The following is a 20,911-nucleotide window of genomic DNA, read 5'->3' on the forward strand; positions in this document are numbered from 1 at the left end:
CAAAACACTCTCCGACATACATCACAGCAGGATCCTCTATGACCCACCTCCCAGAATATTGGAAATAAAAGCAAAAATAAACAAATGGGACCTACTTAAACTTAAAAGCTTCTGCACATCAAAGGAAACTATTAGCAAGGTGAAAAGGCAGCCTTCAGAATGGGAGAAAATAATAGCAAATGAAGCAACTGACAAACAACTAATCTCAAAAATATACAACCAACATGTCATTTAAAGACAACAGAAAGGGAAAGAAAGGTGCATGAAATATGATTTCTTCTGCATAAATTTTAAGAAGATAGATCAATGTATAGTTGTTAGTAGAAACAATTGGAGAATGGGGAGAATCGGTGGTTAAGTGTTCACAGTGGTTATTAACAGACATGGACAAGGGACTAAGGAGTAAAACCTTTCTTTTTCCTTCTTTCTTTTTTTTGAAACTATTTTGAAGTATCTGAATTGGGTAATTCAGAACAAATATTCCATGCTGATGCTGCTGCTAAGTCACTTCAGTCGTGTCCGGCTCTGTGTGACCCCATAGACGGCAGCCCACCAGGCTCCCCCGTCCCTGGGATTCTCCGGGCAAGAACACTGGAGTGGGTTGCCATTTCCTTCTCAAATGCGTGAAAGTAAAAAGTGAAAGTGAAGTCGCTCAGTCGTGCCCGACTCTTAGCAACCCCATGGACTGCAGCCCACCAGGCTTCTCCATCCATGGGATTTTCCAGGCAAGAGTACTGGAGTGGGGAAATATTCCATACATACATGTATATATGAATGTCATATACTTATGTGTATGTATGTATGCATACATATGTATAACATATGTACTATATAGTATATTGGGATTATACATGTTATATACAATCTATATTATATAGAGAACAGAAAATTATATATATAACTGAATGGTGGTGGTGATTTAGTCCACTGAATCTTGTCTAACTCTTGTGACCCCATAGACTAGAGCCTGCCATGCTCCTCTGTCCATGGGATTTTCTAGACAAGAATACTGGAGTGGGTTGCCATTTCCTTCTCCAGGGGATCTTCCCAACACAGGGATCTAACCCAGGTCTCCTGCATTGCAGGCAGATTCTTTACCAACTGAGCCACCAGGGAAGCCAACGGGATAATGCATTCTACATACATACACAGCAGGAGTTTTCTGTGCAGGGTAACTGAAAACCATTTTTTTTTTCTTCTGGCTTATTTTCTTCTTTATACTTTTCTATTTTAAACATTTTAGGGAAAAATTGTGGAAAACAGAAGGTCTCTTAGTACACCTGTACTAGTTTCCTAGAAGTGCCGTAAGGAAGGACTACAAACTGGGAAGCCTGAGGCTTACACAGGAGGAATCTGTGGTCTCACAGATTTGGTGGCTAGAAGACTGAGATTAAGGTCTGCGTGGGGTCGGTTCCTTCAGAGGTCTGTGAGGAAAGAAGCTTTTCCAGGGCTCTCTCTCTCTCGCACTTTTTGAGAAGTATTTGAATATGGTAACCCAGTGGGTTCTATATTCACAGATTCAACCTACCACAGTAAAAAATATTCCGAAAAAAGAATCCAGAAAATTCCAAAAAGCAAAACTTGAATTTTCTGCACTTTGGCAATATTTCACATAGTATTTACATTGTATTTTCAACTATTTACACAAAATTTACATTGCTTTAGGTGTTATAAGTAATCTAGAGGTGATTTAAAGTATACAGGAGGTTTTAAGGTTATATGCAAATTATGACATTTTATGTAAGAGAGATCAAATTGCCAACATCCGCTGGATCATCGAAAAAAGCAAGAGAGTTCCAGAAAAACATCTATTTCTGCTTTATTGACTATGCCAAAGCCTTTGATTGTGTGGATCACAATAAACTGTGGAAAATTCTGAAAGAGATGGGAATATCAGACCACCTTACCTACCTCCTGAGAAATCTGTATGCAGGTCAAGAAGCAACAGTTAGAACTGGACATGGAACAACAGACTGGTTCCAAATAGGAAAAGGAGTACATCAAGGCTGTATATTGTCACCCTGCTTATTTAACTTCTATGCAGAGTACATCATGAGAAACACTGGGCTGGATGAAGCACAAGCTGGAATCAAGATTTCCAGGAGAAATATCAATAACTTCAGATACGCAGATGACACCACCCTTATGGCAGAAAGTGAAGAAGAATTAAAGAGCCTCTTGATGAAAGTGAAAGAGGAGAGTGAAAAATTTGGCTTAAAGCTCAACATTCAGAAAACGAAGATCATGGCATCCGGTCCCATCACTTCATGGCAAATAGATGGGGAAACAGTGCCTGACTTTTATTTTTGGGGGCTCCCAAATGATGATTTCAGCCATGAAATTAAAAGATGCTACTCCTTGGAAGAAATTATGACCAACCTAGACAGCATATTAAAAAGCAGAGACATTGCTTTGTCAACAAGGTCCGTCTAGTCAAGGCCATGATTTTTCCAGTGGTCATGTATGGATGTGAGAGTAGGACTATAAAGAAAGCTGAGCGTCAAATTGATGATTTTTAACTGTGGTGTTGGAGAAGATACTTGAGAGTCCCTTGGACAGCAAGGAGATCCAACCAGTCTATTCTAAAGGAGATTAGTCCTGGATGTTCATTGGAAGGACTGATGTTGAAGCTGAAACTCCAATACTTTGGCTACCTGATGTGAAGAATTGACTCATTGGAAAAGACCCTGATGCTGGGAAAGATTGACGGCAGGAGAAGGGGATGACAGAGCATGAGATGGTTGGATGGCATCACCGACTCAATGGACATGGGTTTGGGTAGACTCCGGCAGTTGCTGATGGATAGGGAGGGCTGGCGTGCTGCAGTTCATGGGGTCGCAAAGAGTCAGACACCACTGAGTGACTGAACTGAACTGAGTATCTGCAGATTTGGGTATGGGAAGTGGTCCTAGAACCAATCCCCTGAGGATATCAAGGGATAACTGTACTTAACATGACAGGATTTCACAGGAGAGGAGAAAATAAATGGAGACACTTTCTGGAGGAGGTGACATTGAATCTCATTCTTGAAGTGTAAGTTGTCTTCATTCTTTGTCAGGAAGAAGAGTTAACTTCACAACTCCCTCCTTTATTTCTTTGGATTAATATGGGGGAAAGAATGATCTGGAATGACCAGGACACTCAGAAGGTAACTCTTTGTGACCCCATGGACTGTAGCTCACCAGGGTCCTCTGTTCATGGGATTCTCCAGGCAAGAATACTGGAGTGGGTTGCCATTCTCTTCTCCAGGAGATCTTCCCAATCCAGGGATTGAACCTGCTTCTCCTCTGTTGGCAGGTGGGTTCTTTATCATCTGAGGGAAGCCCTTTATTTCATGCAGTGAATATAAATTGGGATACAGCAGATGACACCAGAGGAAGTGAGTAGATGTAGGGCATTCAAGAAAGAAGTTGCATGTACCCAGAGTGGTTCTCTAATGGAAATCATCTCTGCACCCTCAGGTAAGGGCATCCCTGGGGGAAATTGAGGCAGAACCACAGAAGGGTCTCATTGGGTAGGCTATTGGGTTAGACCAATTCTCCCCACCAGGGAGAAACCTTGGTGGGGTATGGGTGAGGCCTAGAGGAAGAGCGTTATGAGCAATAGCACTCCTATGGGGGAGAAATGAAACCCCAACACAGGAAGGGGAGTTCCTTTCTAAAAGGCAAACCACTCACAATGGGGGAAACAAAGGCATGGGGGGAGAATACACTTACTTTTATGAGGAAGATCTGATTCCCCAGAGCGGCACTTTGCAGCCATATTTTCACAGGGCCACAAAGTTCAGGCCCCAAAACCTGGGGTCAAGAGCATGAGAATTTTGGCCCAAGATGAATAAACCTGGCCTCTGCAGCTGACACCACTCTGGAAATTTGTATGTTGAAAGAATGTGAGCACTTGAGACTATTTCTAGTTCCAGCTGCTCTGCGGTATTAGTAAAGGTCTAATTGCTAAAACCGTATGCAGTGGACATCGTGTTCATTTTCCTGAGACATGGAAAATGTGGTTTGGAGACTGAGCTGTCAGGCCCAAATCACCTTCAGACCCTGCCTATTGCTAGCACATTTCATCACCGGGCAGGACTCACTAAGCTCGGTTGACGGCCTCATTACAGCTATTTGTATCCTGACACTGGAGCCGACATGACAGGTTGGCATTCCTGTCAAAGAAACCCCAGCACCAGCGTCCTTCCAGCCCCATTTTCCAGGCGATGCAGTGTGGACAGATTCTATCATGTCATCACACCTGAAGAAGAAGGAGTGATCTGTCCAGCTTTGAGATCATGTTCCTAGGGCGTCTCCTGACTCTCACCTGGCAATTTCATGTAAAGGAGGCCACCTTGTAACTTAGAGACAGGCTTCCTGTGCAAATAGAGGCGGGTGAGAATGGTGGGGCAGTAGTCACATGGCTCTTCAGTCTGCCATGGCTCTTCAGGGACAGACACAAGTCTCCACGTCTTAGGAGACAGCTTGCTCTTCCAGCCCTGCCCGACCATACCCACTAGTTGTCGTTGCCATCTCTCCTCCAAATCTAAATGTATCTTACTACCTTACTGCTTCATGGTGCCACAATTCAGATTCACAAAGCTACTCATTAGTTGTCCCATACTAAAAGCATCAAAGCTCATATATTTAAAAAATTTGTGTTTTGCATTGGAGTATTATTAATTAACAATGCTGTGTTCATTTCATGTGTACTTCAAAGTGATTCAGTAACACATATCCAAGTCTCTATTCTTTTTCAAATTCTTTTCCCATTTAGGTTATTACAGAATATTGGGCAGAGTTCCCTGTGCTATGCAGTAGGTCCTGGTTGGCTATCTATTTTAAATATAGCAGTGTGTAGATGTCAATCCCAAACCCCAATCTATCCTTCCCCCTCTCCCTTTCCCCCAGTAACCATAAATTCATTCTCTAAGTCTGTGATTTTGTTTCTGTTTTGTAAATAAGTTCATTTATATCATTTTGTAAAGATTCTGCATATAAGCAATATCATATGATGGTGCTGGTGGTAAAGTGAAGTGGCTCAGTCATGTCTGACTCTTTGTGACCCCATGGACTGCAGCCTACCACGCTCCTCTGTCCATGGGATTTTCCAGGCAAGGGTACTGGAGTGGGTTGCCATTTCTTGTCAATGAAGGTTAGACATAAGAGATGCAGGTTCAATCCCTGGGTCAGGAAGATCCCCTGGAGGAGGGCATGGCAACCCACTCCAGTATTTTTGCCTGGAGAATCCCACGGATAGAGGAGCCTGGTGGCTACAGTCCACAGGGTCACACACAGTAGGACACAACTGAAGCAACTTAGCACTTAGCATATCTGACTCAAAGTCCATACATTTATAATTTACTACTAGGTCCAGTACTTTGGCCACCTGATGTGATGAACTGGCTCATTTGAAAAGACCCTGATGCTGGGAAAGATTGAAGGCAGGAGGAGAAGGGGATGACAGAGGATGAGATGGTTGGATGATATCAGCAACTCAATGGACATGAGTTTGAGTAAACTCCAGGAGTTGGTGATGGACAGGGAGGCCTGGAGTGCTGCAGTCTATGGGGTCACAAAGAGTTGGATACAACTGAGGGACTAAACTGACTGACTAGATCCAAGCTTTTATGAGGAATTCCTCTTCCTAACTTGACTCACTTTTAATTCGTTTTTCTGGCTTGTCAAGGGAGTACCTAGCTAGGACTTCATTCCCTATTGGACTTTCCATGCAGGCCTTGGACTTCAGTGGGTTAAATGATTCTTATGAGAGGGTAAGAAATATGTCCTGCTGATTTATGGGCCCAGACCCTGGGCATTGACAAGCTGTATGACATAGTGATAACGAGCCTGAATTTCACAGTTGGCCTACCAGGGTAGTCCATACTGATTCCACTATTTATGCCTCATATGACCTTGTGCAAGTGTCTACAATAGTCTGTGCCTTGGTTTCCTTATATGTAAGTCAGAAAAAATGATAGTATCTCTACGTAGGTTAGTTGTGAAAATTCAGTTTATTATCAAGTATAAAGTACTTTATAATAAATGTCAGTCATTAGTATTGTCTCCACAGAAAAAACGTGGTTAGATCCAGTAAAGTGGGGTCCCAGAAGCATCCTCTGGAACATGGGGGTTCAGGTCTACACGCTTTACCACAGGATACCCATTAAACAAATGCTGGATTTGCACACACGTTCCGCAACAGGGCTGTGCTCTTTTCCGTGTAATCAGTGCATAGTGGGCATCAAATGGTTAAACAGAAAAATCAAGTCTGGTTCCCACTGCTGGAGGAATAGATGTCTGATAATGCTAAACAGGAAGTCTAGTCTGGAAGAGGTTATTTACTGTAGAAGAGTCCTGGCCTGTGGTAGCCAGAAGCAGCTCAAAGAGAGACAGATACCCCTGATTTATAGTGATCTTGGCAAAGAGCTGGTGCAGATGAGGACAAGCTGTTCTTTAGTTAAGTGGGCAGCAGGAATTTTGCAGAACATTTGGGGGCGAGGGAGGGTTAGCAGTGCCCGAACCTGTGCAGTAGCCAGCAGGGATAGCTAAAGCAGTTAGGGATGAAGAATGTAATTTATGCCTAAGCTTAGAGGAATTCCTAGGGGAGACAACTGGTGTGGTTCACAGGTCAAGCCAATGATTGGTTTAGAGCCAGGATGACGAAAAAGGATTCAAATGTCATCTATGCAGAGACATCTGCTTGGAAGGGGCTCTTGAGCTCACTGTTTGAGGGCTGTGATGAATGAGGCTCCCAGACTCCCGACAGAGATGTGAGCTGGCTTATTCCCAGCTGCCAGCACATAGCCCTCAGGGCTCAGTCCTCTGGAATTGCCTTGGCGGAGGGGCCTCGCTCAGGGTCGCACTCCTTCCCAGGACACCTGATCCAGTGCCTGTATTCATGTAGGGATACAGAAGTCTAGCCCTTTTGCCCCAACTCAGGACAGTCCTGAAGGTATCTGGTCTATAGAACCCCTCACAAAGTCAGCCAAGACTCCAGAGGTGACTACGTTGAGGCCTGATCTGTCTCTCCGCCCAACTCCTTCCATAGATGTGGACTCCAAGAGCACTGCCTCAGAGAAGCTCTGTGTGCGAATGTCCACCTCAGAATCTCCCTCCCAGTAGACCCAGGACTTTCCCCTGGAAAAGCTGTGGTTTTCTCTGCAATTCCCAGAAGACACCAGGGTCATGTGATTGTGTTCTGACCAATGGGAGGTGAGCAGAGTGAGGTAGCCCAGGGATCCTTCAGGGGTGTTCAATGTGTGAGAGGTGGTGTAGACAGAGGAGACTTGCATGAGTAGAAGATAAACCTTCACTGCGTTAAAGCACTGAGATTTCGGATTTGTTTTGGTTTGTGGATATGTTTTCTTACCAAGCCCTGGCTTACCCTGTCTTATCTAATGCATTAGCTATATTTTTTCAAAACTTGTCTAATTCCAGAGGGAGAAGCAACATGAATTAATATCTGAACGCACTATAAATATTTGTTGCTAGTTTTATGTCTGTTTAAGTTGTTAAGGAAGGATAACATAGTTTATCCCATTTTGTAGATTAAGTTATTTCCAATTAAATAGTATTTCTAATAAATCCTTTTGTTGTATTTATAGATTTTACTTATTCTCAATGGTGATGTTTCCAGTGAACCTTTTTTTTGGTGTGTATTTATAAAGTCCCCACCTGAAATAAATCCTTTAGGTATTTTAACAAATAAATCTGAACAGAGAGGATCCAGTGAAAATTGCAGTCAATATTTTGATGCCCCACATAGAAAAAAATGAATAAATATATGCTGATTAACACTTTTAATTAACCAACATTAATTAAGCATCTATTTTGTGTATCATGTACTTGAGTTTTGCTACATAAGAAGGGCTTACTGGCCTCAGGGAGCTCACTGGTCAGTGGGAGAAGCAAACTGTTACTCAACTGCCACTGGGTTTAGCATGGCAGAGACATGCCAGGGTGAGCAGGTGGCTGCAGGGAGGGAGTACCCAGCTCTGTCTGTGGAGGGTCAGCAAAGGTGCCATACAGATAACTTGAAGGAAGAGTTGGGGTCCACCAGGCACATGAAGTGGGGGGCAGGAATTCCAGGCAGAGACATTGGAAGCAGAGCGATAGATTCAGGACACGACAGAGTTGAGAGGTGACCTGGCAGGGCATGGCAGCAGGAGCGATGGATGGGAGATGAGGCTGTGCTGCGAGCAAGCACAGACTGTGTGAGGAAGTCTATACACAGTGCTGTGCGATTTGGACTTTTCCATTAAAGCTCAACATTCAGAAAACTAAGATCATGGCATCCAGTGCCATCACTTCATGGCAAATAGATGGGGAAACAGTGGCTGACTTTATTTTTGGGGCTCCAAAATCACTGTGGATGGTGATTGCAGCCATGAAATTAAAAGACGCTTGCTCCTTGGAAGGAAAGTTATGACCAACCTAGACAGCGTATTAAAAAGCAGAGACATTACTTTACCAACAAAGGCGTGTTGGTTTTTCCTGTGGTCATGTATGGATGTGAGAGATGGACTGTGAAGAAAGCTAAGCACCAAAGAATTGATGCTTTTGAACTGTGGTGTTGGAGAAGACTCTTGAGAGTCCCTTGGATTGCAAGGAGATCCAACCAGTCCATTCTAAAGGAGATCAGTCCTGGGTGTTCTTTGGAGGGATTGATGTTGAAGCTGAAACTCCAATACTTTGGCCACCTGATGTGAAGAGCTGACTCATTTGAAAAGACCCTGATGCTGGGAAAGATTGAAGATGGGAGGAGAAGGGGAAAACAGAGGATGAGATGGTTGGATGGCATCGCCGAGAGAATGGACATGGGTTTGCATGGACTGCCAGAGTTGGTGATGGACAGGGAGGCCTCATGTGCTGTAGTTCATGGGATCGCAAATAGTAGGACATGACTGAGCAACTGAACTGAACTGATTTATTTTTTCCTTCATTTATTGCCATGTTTGTTTTGACCTGTTTAATTATTTCTCTTTTGTACTCTAGTGCAGATACAGCTTTATTCTGAGGGCTAGAGTTTGTGGAATCATAAACCTCAGGCATCATCAGAACTAATTTCCTACAGTTCACACCAGTAAAAGACCAGTGGTACATCCAAACAGTGGAGTATTATTCAGCACTTAAATTCTCTCAGTCATGTCCGACTCTTTGTGACCCCATGGATGGCAGCACACCAGGCTTCCCTGTCCTTCACTATCTCCCAGAGTTTGCTCAAACTCATGTCCATTGAGTCAATGACGTCATCCAACCATCTCATCCTCTGTCACCCTCTTACCCTCCTGCCCTCAAACTTTCCCTGCATCAGGGTCTTTTCCGGTAAGTTGGCCTTCACATCAGGTGGCCAAAGTATTGGAGGCATGGAGAAAACTTAAATGCATATTACCAAGTGAAAGAAGTCGATCTGAAAAGGCTGTGTAGTGTATGGTTCCAACTATATGACATTCTGGAAAAAGGAAACCATGACCAGTGGTTGCCAAGGTTTGGGGAGGTAGGAATGAGTAGGCAGAGCACAGAGGATTCTTAGGGCAGTGAAACTCTTCTGTGTGACACTATCATGGTGGCTACATGTCATTCTACATTTGTCTAAACTCACAGAATGTACAACACCAAGAATGAACCCTAATATTGACTATGGGCTTTGGGTGGTGATGCTGTGTCAGCGTAGGTTCATCTGTTGTCACAAATGTTGTGTCTGCAGGGAGTTGAAAATGGGGGAGGTGCTGCACATATGGGGGGCAGTATGGTATCTCCCTACCTTCCTCTCACATTTTGACTGTGAACATAAAACTCCTCTATAGAATATTTTTTAAAAAGCCCCAGGACTCTGGGCCTACAGTTGCTGCATCTCAGGCAATTAGCCCTGTCCCCAGGCAAATTAAGGTTCCCTACAAGATGCTTTCTTACGTGTGTTATTAAGGTGACCGGCTCACCCAGTTGCCCAGAATTTCCCGTTTTAGCACTGAATGTCTCATGGCCCCGGAAAGTCCTCAGCCCAGGGCAAACCAAGGTGGTCATCCTGACAGTGACTGGGAGTCTGTCCTTCCTGCTTTTGTTTTTCTGCTCAGGGGGTATCTCCTAAAGCAGCCAAACCACAAGACACTGACCATCAAGTCAGTGATGCCATCCAACCATCTCATCCTCTGTCATCCCCTTCTCCTACTATCTTCAATCTTTCCCAGCATTAGGGTCTTTTCCAGTGAGCCAGTTCTTTGCATCAGGTAGCCAAATATTGGCCTCAGTACTAGCACCCTCATTTATTGAGGGTGGCAAAGTGCCCAGGTAAAAGAATATTCTTCAACCCCTCAGTCAGCTTTGGAAGTGTTTGGGAGACTTTATAAAGGCTATTTAAAGGAGAATCAGCTCAGAGACCTCACTCTAAAACACATTCCCTTACACACACTATTTTTTCCTCTTCCACTATGCTTCTTTCCAGGCTGCAATGTGAATATGATGACTGGCACTCTAGCAGCCATCCTGTGACCCTGAGGAAGCCATTCATTACGGCTGAGCAGCTACTCTAATAGCTCTGTCTACTTCTAGCCTTTCTTTTAGAAAGATTAAACAACTCATTGTGTGTTTAAGATACACACATTATTAAGATACACATTATTGGGGTTTAACCTAATCCTGATATATTAATATTTGGTCTTTCTTGGAATGATTGACATAGTGAATTTCTCATTCCTTAAGGAACAATCCCAACCCCTACCACTAGGGGGTGAACTTGCCCTATATGCCTCAACATGACAATTACTTCGTTAGTTTAGCCCAACCTCAGTATGTTCTGTATAACTCAGTTTTAAATAACAGTGTGTGTACGACAGCTATGGCCCAGTATGGATGGGCTGATCTGTGCCAAACTCCATTGAATTCCTCTAGCATAAGATCTGGATCTCAAGTTTTTCTTCTGTTTTCTCTACCCAGTATCCTCAGTTTCTGCAAGCAATGCCCAGAACCAAAGAAAGTGTACGCAGAGGCAGCTTTGATTTGGGCAAACAAGAATTTTTATTTCCAGATGGAACAATTAGCTTCCAGTCTAAATGGCCTTCAGATTAATGGTAACTTTACACTTTTCAGCAAGAAGCAATGGGTCTATACTGGCTTTACATTTGTGTGAAATAAAGGGGGCTGTTGACAGGGTCTAATAAAGAAAGATTCTGCTGTGAAAGGATGATTGAAATCTTTACTTCCTATGAAGTAGAAAATTGTCGCGCTAAATGACTGTTTTTCCAGTTTATACTCATCAAAGTTTCAAAAATCTTCAGGCAGTTTCAGTCATTAAAAATCTGATGTGAGGGGAGTCATTTATCTAATTCTCACTCTGGCTCAGGGCAAGTTGCTTTCTCAAAACCAGAGTACAGTAGCACTGCTTTAAAAAAAAAAAAAAACCCACTCACAACTAATCGACCAAGGCATCTTTGGAGGGGGTGTTGTCAAACAATCCTCTTGACAGTTTCAGCTCACAGGGACTTGGTCACCTCTGTGCTCTCCCTGCGTGCCTCCAGTTTACACCCCAGCACTGTGTACTTAAGACTTGGGGGGCTTCACAGAGACCCAGTCATCCTACATTTCTGTTCCCGGTTTCCATACTGGACTGCTGTGCTCGGCAAACAAAAGTATGCCCACAGCATTGAGAAATAGTCACTTCTTTTATCTCTCACCTCCTTAAAGATCACACAGGAAGTTTTCATATGTAATAAAATCAGTGCTCACTGAGCAATCTCAGTGTAGGAGAAAGGACCAAAACTCACTGCCCACAGGGCCAGAATTAGATATCTGCTGCCTCAGGGAATCCCTTGGGGGTAGGATTTAGCGAATATAGGATGCACAGATAATCTGTGAGTTTTTGGACACTCATACTAAAAAGTTATTCATTGTTTATCTGAACTTCCAAGTTAATAGAGTGTCCTGGATTTTATCTAGCAACGCAGTGGGGGTTGGAGGGAAAGTAGTTAAAAAATGAGCAGATTCCGGAATCTCTCAAGGGGACTGCCGCAGGGAAAGTCACTAATTAAAAACAAAACGGATACCAACCACAAGGCCTGTGGGCAGGTGTCCCAGAGTAGCTAATGTCTTCTTGTTATGTACCTTGACAGAGGTGTCTTCCTGCTCTGAGTATACTGAGAGCTCAGCTAGGGATACTGACCAACTGGTTCGTCACTGAAGATGAGAGATGAGCTGTTTCCTGAAGCCCCATGTCTTTGGGATTGTGTGTTCCGTACTTTCAGACATCTGTCTGTGCGGGTCTGGGATGCCACCTTAGAGACAAGGCAGTCAGTTGTTACCAGGAGGTCCAGCCTCCCCAGTCGTCTTTCAGGAGGCAGCTTGTCCAAACTATGGGGTAAGAAAAAGATTTGATTCGACACCTTTCTCGAGTTTGCCTGCTCTGGACTGCTCTTTCTACCAGCTCTGCCAGGCATCTCTTTTCCAAATGCCCAGTTCATTCAGGACTTCCAGCCAGAATCCTTTGGAAAAGGAGATGGGAAGATAGGCACCATCTCTTCTGGATCCAGTGAGGATACCGGTGGGCAGTATTCCATTTTCTGCCTTTTCAGTCTCCACTTCAGGCAGACATGAACACATAAGTATACTGAACAGTGAGTCACTTCCAGGAGGGAATCACAGCTAAGCATCCCCTCCTTCATTCGAATTCCCTTCTAACACTGATCCCTGCATTTGGTGAGGTAAAAGGGCCCATCAACTTAAGTTTCTTGAGTTTCACAGGAAGGAACCTGAAGACTTGGATCTCTCTCTAGGATGAGGTCCTTCCCCTGATTCTCTCACATTGACTCAGCTCACTGGCCCTCAGACTTTAGCCCCTCCTTGCTGACTCTTTGTCTTAGCTAACGTTTACCCACCTCCTCTAGAGAAAGCCCCGCATTATCTTTAGCCAAAGTTAGCACTCCCTGGATTTACCCTTCCTACCCAGGCAAGATCTGAAGTCTGTTTTTCAATCTGATGTAGCACCAGTGGGTGGTTGGAGATGTCCTTTGCCCCAAACTCTCTCTCTCTCTCTTTTTTTTTTTTTTTAAATCTCATCATCATGGCTAGAAGTGGATTTCTCTGGACACAGGTTCATTACCAAATATGAGTTTTAGACACATCGACCCTTTGAATCATAGACTCGTTTAATTGGGCACATACACTGTCTGATAACATGGTCTGAATTCTCATTGAGAGAGACCAGTTAAATGTAACCAATCTCTTTAGCCACTCTGGATTTCTTTCACATTCTCCACAGTCTGTCAATTAGAGATCTTATATCATGTCTCTTTATTTCTTCGCATTTTGACATTTTCAACTTTAGGATGCATTTTGCAATCAGGTGTGTCTTTTTTTTTTCTTTTCCATTATGTTTCATTACAGAATATTGAATATAGTTCCCTGCTATACAGTAGGATCCATTGTTTATCCACTTTATATAATAGTTTGTATCTGCTAATCCCCAACTCCCAATCCATCCCTCCCCCCTACCACTTGGCAACCACAAGCCCGTTCTCTATCCGTGAGTCTGTTTCTGCTTCATAGACAAGTTCACTTGTGAAAACAGTATGGAGGTTCCTAAAATAAACTAAAAATGGAATTGCTATATGATCCAGCATTCCCACTCCTGGGCATATATATGCAGAAAGAACCATAGTTCAGAAAATACATGCTGTATTCCATGTTCACAGCAGAACTATTTACAATAGCCAAGGCATATAAACAACCTAAATATTCATCAACAGATGAATGGGTGAAGAATGCGTTTGTACTCAGTCATTTCAATCGTGTTCAACTCTTTGCAACAGTATAGACTGTAGCCCACCAGGCTCCTCTGTCCATGGGATTCTCCAGGCAAGAACACTGGAGTGAGTTGCCATGCCCTCCTCCAGGGGATCTTCCTCCCAGGGATTGAACCAGCGTTGCCTGCATTGCAGGCGAATTATTTACTGCTATGCCACGTGGGAAGACCTGGATAAAGAATATGTGGTATAAATATATATATACAATGGAATACTGGTGGTTGGTAGTTTAGTCGTTAAGTTGTATCTGACACTTGTGACCCCATGGACTGTAGCCCACCAAGCTCCTCTATCCATGGGATTCTCCAGAAAAGAATAGTGGAGTGGGTTGCCATTCAACAGATGAATGGATAAAGAAAATGTGGGCTATATATACAATGAAATGTCACTCAGCCATAAAAAGAATGAAATAATGCCATTTGCAGCAACATAGATGGATCTAGAGATCATCATACTAAGTGAAGTAAATAAGACAGAGAAAGATAAATACTATATGATATCACTTATATGTGGGACCTAAAATATGACACACATATGTCTTTAATACAGTTGATTTTCTTTCCTTTCTTCATTCTGAGTCCACATTTTCCCCTTTTTGCCCAGTCCCGAGGCAGATAGCTGGTTTACCCCTATCCTGGGATCAACAGCTTCTTCCAATAATGATTAATAACTTGGTTACCTCAACTTCTGTTTTGTTCTTCCAGCCTTACAACATCTGTGAAACAATTCCGCATATTAATACACCTCTGTTCAAAATGCCTATCCTGGTTTCTGTAGCCCTCATAGTCAACAAAAGAGTCTGAAATGCAGTTCTTGGATGCAGTTTCAAAAACAACAGAATGATCTGCTCATTCCCAAGGCAAACCATTCAATACCACAGTAATCCAAGTCTATGCCCCAACAAGTAATGTTGAAGAAGCTGAAGTTGAATGGTTCTTTGAAGACCTATAAGACCTTCTAGAACTAACACCCAAAAAGGATGTCCTTTTCATTATAGGGGACTGGAATGAAAGAGTAGGAAGTCAAGAGATAACTGGTTCAATTCAGTTCAGTCACTCAGTCATGTCCAACTCCTTGTGACCCCATGGATTGCAGCACGCCAGGCCCCCCTATCCATCACCAACTCCCGGAGTTTACTCAAACTCATGTCCATTGAGTCAGTGATGCCATCCAACCATCTCATTCTCTGTTGTCCCCTTCTCCTCCCATCTTCAATCTTTCCCAGCATCAGGGTCCTTTCTAATAAGTTAGGTCTTCATATCAGATGGCCAGATTATTGGAGTTTCAGCATCAGTCCTTCCAATGAATATTCAGAACTGATTTCCTTTAGCATGGACTGCTTGGATCTCCTTGCAGTCCAAGGGACTCTCAAGAGTCTTCTCCAACACCACAGTTCAAAACATCAGTCCTTTGGTGCTCAGCTTTCTTCATAGCCCAACTCTCACATCCATACATGAAGACTGGAAAAACTATAGCTTTGACTAGATGGACCTTTGTTGGCAAAGTAATGTCTCTGCTTTTTAATATGCTGTCTAGGTTGGTCATAACTTTTCTTCCAAGGAGTAAGCGTCTTTTAATTTCATGGCTGCAGTCACCATCTGCAGTGATTTGGTGGCCCCCCAAAATAAATTCTGTCACTGTTTCCATTGTGTCCCTATCTATTTGCCATGAAAAAGTAGGAAGTCAAGAGATACCTGGAGTAACAGGTAAATTTGGCCTTGGAGTACAAAATGAAGCAGGGCAAAGGCTAACAGAGTTTTGCCAAGAGAATGCACTGGTCATAGCAAATACTCTCTTTAACAACACAAGAGAAGACTCTACAAATGAACATCACCAGGTTGATTGATTATATTATATAATTATATATTATTGTATATAATAATTGTAATTAATATATAATTATATTGATTATATACTATATAATCAGATTGATTATATTCTTTGCAGCCAAAGATGGAGAAGCTCTATACAGTCAGCAAAAACAAGACTAGGAGATGACTGTGGCTCAGAGAATGAACTTCTTATTGCCAAATTCAGACTTAAATTGAGGAAAGTAGGGAAAACCACTAGGCCATTCAGGTATGACCTAAATCAATCCTTTATGATTATACAGTGGAAGTGACAAATAGATTCAAGGGATTAGATCTGATAGACAGAGTGCCTGAAGAACTATGGATGGAGGTTTGTGACATTGTACAGGAGGCAGTGATCAAGACCATCCCCAAGAAAAAGAAATACAAAAAGGCAAAATGGTTGTCTGAGGAGGCCTTACAAACAGCTGAGAAAAGAAGAGAAGTGAAAAGCAAAGGAGAAAAGGAAAGATACACCCATTTGAATGCAGAGTCCCAAAGAATAGCAAGGAGAGATAAGAGAGCCTTCCTCAGTGATCAATGCAAAGAAATAGAGAAAACAATAGAATGGAAAAGGCTAGAGATCTCTTCAATAAAATTAGAAATACCAAGGGAACATTTCGTGCAAAGATGGGCACAATAAAGGACAGAAATGGTATGGACCTAACAGAAGCAGAAAATATAAAGAAGAGGCGGCAAGAATACATAGAAGAGATATACAAAAAAAGATCTTCATGACCTAGATAACTATGATGATGTTATCACTCACCTAGAGCCAGACATCCTGAAATGCAAAGTCAAGTGGGCATTAAGAAGCATCACTATGAACAAAGCTAGTGGAGGTGATGGAATTCCAGTTGAGTTATTTCAAATCCTGAAAGACGATGCTGTGAAAGTGCTACACTCAGTATGCCAGCAAATTTGGAAAACTCAGCAGTGGCCACAGGACTGGAAAAGGTCAGTTTTCATTCCAATCCCAAGAAAGGCAATGCCAAAGAATGCTCAAATTACCACACAATTGCACTCATCTCACATGCTAGTAAAGTAAAGCTCAAAATTTTCCAAGCCAGGCTTTAACAGTATGTGAACCATGAAATTCCAGATGTTCAAGCTGGATTTAGAAAAGGTAGAGGAACCAGAGATCAAATTGCCAACATCCGTTGGATCACCAAAAAAGCAACACAGTTCCAGAAAAACATATATTTCTGCTTTATTGACTATGCCAAAGCCTTTGTGGGGATTACAACAAATTGTGGAAAATTCTGAAAGAGTTGGGAATATCAGACCACCTAACCTACCTCCTGAGAAATTTGTATGCAGGTCAAGAAGCAACAGTTAGGACTGGACATGGAACAACAGACTGGTTCCAAATTGGGAAAGGAGTACGTCAAGGCTGTATGTTGTCACCCTGGTTATTTAACTTATATGCAGAGTATATCATGAGAAATGCCAGGCTGGATGAAGCACAAGCTGGAAGAAATCAAGATTGCAGAGAGAAATATCAATAATATCAGATATGCAGATGACACCACCCTTATGGCAGAAAGTGAAGAGGAATTAAATAGCCTCTTGATGAAAGTGAAAGAGGAAAGTGAAAAAGTTGGCTTAAAACTCAACATTCAGTAAACTAAGATCATGGTATCTGGCCCCATCACTTCATGGCAAATGGATGGGGAAACAATGGAAACGGTGAGAGACTTTATTTTGGGGGGCTCCAAAATCAGTGCAGATGGTAACTGCAGCCATAAAATTAAAAGACATTTGCTCCTTGGAAGAAAAGCTATGACCAACCTAGACAGCATATTAAAAAGCAGAAAGATTACTTTGCCAACAAAGTTCTGTCTAGTAAAAGCTATGGTTTTTCCAGTCATCATGTATGGATATGAGAGTTGGACTATAAAGAAAGCTGACTGCTGAAGAATTGATGCTTTTGAACTGTGGTGTTGGAGAAGACTCTTGAGAGTCCATTGGACTGCAAGGAGATCCAACCAGTTCATCCTAAAGGAAACCAGTTCTGAATATTCATTGGAAGGACTGATGTTGAAGCTGAAACTTCAACACTTTGGCCACCTGATGCAAAGAACAGACTCATTTGAAAAGACCCTGATGCTGGGAAAGATTGAAGGCATGAGGAGAAGGGGACGACAGAGAATGAGATGGTTGGATGGCATCACTGACTCATTGATATGAGTTTGAGGAAGCTCCAGGAGTTGATGATGTACAGGGAAGCCTGGTGTGCTACAGTCCATGGGGTCGCAAGGAGTCAGCCATAACTGAGCAACTGAACTGAAATGATTTTCCTGTCTATACAAATATGAATTTTAAAAGTATCTCTTTAAATACAAATGATAGAGTTAAACATTCACATAGTCATGAGAATTATATATGTCAGATTCCTTTCTCTTTATCATGATTTCTTTTTATTCATCAAACATTTATTGAACATCTAGTTTGGACCAGAGCCTATGCTCCCACCATTGGTAAAAGGATGAAAAAGACAATTCTTATCCTTGAGGAGCTTAGAGTCAGGGTGGGGCTGGGACAGCAGAAGAGACAAAGATCACAGTACGATAAGACCTGTGGGAGCACACAAGGTTTCCATAGTGGCTCAGTGGTAAAGAATGCACCTGCCGATGCAGGAGACACAGGTTTGATCTTCCCAACACAGGTCAGGAAGATCCCCTGGAGAAGGTAAGAGCAACCCACTCGTGTATTCTTGCCTGGGAAATCCCATGGACAGAGGAGCCTGGTGGGCTATAGTCCATGCGGCCACAGAAGAGTCTGACACGACTTAGTGACTAAACAACAACATCAACACGGGAGCTTAGATGGCATCACTGACTCAATGGACTTGAGTTTGAGCAAGCTCAGGGAAAGGTGATGGATAGGGAAGCCTGGTGTGCTGCAGCTCATGGGGTTGCAAAGATCGGACTCGACCGAGTGACTGAAAGACATGGACACGGGAGCACGCAGAGTAGGGGGTGGGTATCTAACATAGTCCAAGGCGGGTGAAGTCAGGGAAACCTCCTCCAAACTGTCCTCATGCCTTGCCATGAAGAAGAGGAAGAAGTAGGGGAAGATTTCCCAAGCTGAGTGAGGAGCTAAGATCCATATCTAAACAGCAGGGTTCTTTTAGGACACTGAAGTGTTTCCATGATGTTGGAGAAGAGATGGAGCATAACAACAGCTAAAGCTGGATGGGCAGTGAGGTACACAGTACTGGAGAACAGTGTGAGACTTTCCTTATCATGAGTTCACTTGAAAACCACTGAAAATAGTGACTGGCTCAAGTTTATAGACAGGAATTACTACTGGCTGAAAAGGGAGAAAAACATTTTCTAGAAGCTACCAAATGACTGGCTAATTAACACAAGTTAAGGTATGAATGGTTCCTTCTTTCATTCACCAAACATTTAGTGAACACCCATGATATATCAAACACCATGTTTGATCTTGGAAATAAAGATAAATAAGATGTTTCATACCTTCAAAGACTTTAACATCTCATGGGGGAGAAAGAGTCTTTAAGATAATTGTGTGTTAAGTACCATAGAAATAGACAAGAGAGAGAGACCAAGTAGAAGAAAATGGAAGATATAGAGGAAGTAATAGTGTCTTGGATCCTGAAGGATGAGGACAGAGCATTGGCTATAAAAGAGCAGGGATTCAGTGTTTCAATGAAGGAGAGCACTATTTGTATCAGATGGGAACACCGTGCTCCAGACGTGTTCAGGGACGAGCCAAGAGTCCTAGGCTATGAGTAAGTGAGCTGGTGGGAGATGAAGCCCTAAGCCTGAGTCATAAGGGACCTCAGAAGCTTTGTTGACAACGACGCATCTAAGCAACAGGCACTCACCGAAGGCTTTTGAAGGATATGGAGGCTGATGGAGTAAGATCCACATTTAAGAAGATTATTTCTGGAGAATAAAACTGAAAAATAGAGACTGGCAGCAGAGACCAGTTTTGAAGTTGGGGCAGTAGTTGATGCTGATGAAAAGACTTTGAAGTTCAAGGGGCGGCGGAACAGGATTCTTTTTTTTTCCTTTTGTCTAAAGAGGAGAGAGAGGAAAATCTGGGAACAAATGGTGGTCAGAGGTTATGAAGGCGAACACATCCAGAACTGAGAAGTAGTAGGAATGGAGAGGAACAAGCCAGTCCTGGGTCATAGACGCCATCCAAGAAAACATGTTCACATGTTCAGGTTAAAGCATCTGTTAGTTCCCAGGGGAAGCCTGGGAAATATGCTTTCGTTCATCTTTCTTAAAACTTTGCTAAAATCTGTTGAACTGTGTCTTAAAATTCATGCCCTAGTAGAGCAGTCTTTTATCATTCCAAATCCATCTGGAAGGCCTCCCAGGAAACAGCCCTGAGAGCTGAGGGAAATGCTGAAAGGGCAATGTGAGGATGCAAAGTGCAAGGAAATACTCCACGGGCTGCAAGGAGACAACTTTTCACAGAATAAAGGGGAGGGGAGCTGGAATGCAGAACTGGAAAAGACCTGAGTCTGAGTGAGATAAGACACTGGGGGGCGGCGGCGGGGCGGGGGGAGGGGCGGAGCGAGATTGATTTTTTTCCTTTCTCCTAAAGAGGAGAGAGAGGAAAATCTGGAATCAAATGGTGGTCAGAGGTTATAAAGGCGAACGCATCCAGAACCAGGCAGGTGACGTGAATAGATGTGTGAAGCAGACCTGGTTAAGAACGTGGAAGCACGTGGCCTATGAAAGGGGCAGACACCCACAAGCTCCAGCCACTTGTCACATGGAAACGCGGTGTTGCCAGATCTTGTAACTTTTCAAGAGATGTTCCCGATGCAGGGGACCCAGGTTCAACCCCTGGTCACAGAACTAGATCCCACATGCCACAACTAAGAATTTGCATGCCACAACGAAGATGGAAGATCCTGCATGCTGCAACTAAGGCCTGGCACAGCCAGTCACTTAATTAGTTTTTTTTAAAAAAACACGTTGGCTATATTTGGCCCTTGGGTGGCTAATCTGTAACCTCTGCTCTAGGGAGACTGTTAATAAATAGATAAATAAATCCCTCTAGCTATGGCAGATTTGCAGCCCACTTCTGCCAGAACATAAGGCATGAAAGGATGTTTCCAAAAAGAAAAAAGAAAAGAAAAAAAAATCATTAAATCTACTGGCTAATTTTAAAAAGAAGATACAGAATGCACTGATATGTAAGTGTGGTCTTATTTTGGTGGGAAAAAGTTTATAAAGCCAAAGCAGAAGGAAGGAAATCAATCTTCTCTGAAGTAGTCCCTGTCATATCTTTA

Source organism: Bos taurus, chromosome 26 (genome assembly GCF_002263795.3).
Source record: "Bos taurus isolate L1 Dominette 01449 registration number 42190680 breed Hereford chromosome 26, ARS-UCD2.0, whole genome shotgun sequence".
Lineage (NCBI taxonomy): Eukaryota > Metazoa > Chordata > Mammalia > Artiodactyla > Bovidae > Bos > Bos taurus.